The following is a 1,269-nucleotide window of genomic DNA, read 5'->3' on the forward strand; positions in this document are numbered from 1 at the left end:
GATAAACGATGAAGATTATCCATGGTTACGGCGCAATAAGCAAATGACACAAGCGAAGAAAAAGTGAAGACTTTTTCCCGCAACTATTATGATGATACCAGGCCAACTTTGTAACACACGAGTATGATACCATTGTCCGTTTTGTACGCGAAGTGCATCTAGTTTTTGTCGTAACCCTCTCAACTTTCTTGCACATGCTATGTGGATGAAATGATGATACCATGCCAACTTTCAACCTTTTCAGAGTTCATTTGAAATGCTTTTCAATTTTAGGGTCTAATAGCTCAAAATAATTAGTAAATGCATGAAAAATGGTGCATGAAAAATAACAAATAAAATAAATAAGTAATTAGAAACAAAATAATATAAACTTTATTAAAATATATAAGTAGAAACAAAATAAAATAAACTTTAATAAAATTTATGAAACTAAAATTAACAAAGTATTTTCTGTTCAAAACATTATAAGAAACCTCTAGTATTATTGAAACTAAAATCATATAAAATTGATGCAACTAAAATTATCGAAGTATTGTCAGTTCAAAATCATTAAAAGCAAAAAGAACTTTCATAAAGAACTTTTTTGATAGAAACTTTAATAGCAAAAAGAATAATCATAAAGTAAAATCAACAAATAATTAGAAACAAAATAAAATAAAATAAATAAGTATTTTGTTGTAAGTAGAAACAAAATAAAATAAATAAAGCAAAAAAGAAAACAAAAAAACCGGGAAAAAAATAAAAAATGGCACCTACTGGGCCACGACGGCCTGAATACGACTACAAACCCATCCATGGGGCAGGATTCAGGCCCGCAGAAGGCCTAGCAGGCCCACAGGCATAGAAGTGCAAGATTAGGCCCAGAGGCCTGCAGTTCAGAGCAGTTCAATGGAGATGGCGGGGCAGGGCTTATAAACAGGTCCTGCCGCTCCTCGGCTAGCGAGGTGGGACTAAACATCCCACCGCACCATGGCTTTGGCAGGCGCAGGACATTGGTCCCGGTTGGTGCCACGAAGCGGGACCAATGCACACCTTTGGTACCGGTTGGTGGCACTAACCGGTACCAATGCCCCCCCTTTAGTCCCGGTTGGTGCCACCAACCGGGACCAAAGGCCGCCGCTTCCCGCCCTTTGGGCTGCTGAAAAGAGACCTGTGGTCCCGGTTGGTGGCACCAACCGGGACTAAAGGGGGGCATTGGTCCCGGTTGGTGCCACGAACCGGGACCAAATCTCTGGGTATATAACCAACACTTGTGAAAATTTTCATCTT

Source organism: Triticum aestivum, chromosome 1D (genome assembly GCF_018294505.1).
Source record: "Triticum aestivum cultivar Chinese Spring chromosome 1D, IWGSC CS RefSeq v2.1, whole genome shotgun sequence".
In the NCBI taxonomy this organism is placed as follows: domain Eukaryota; kingdom Viridiplantae; phylum Streptophyta; class Magnoliopsida; order Poales; family Poaceae; genus Triticum; species Triticum aestivum.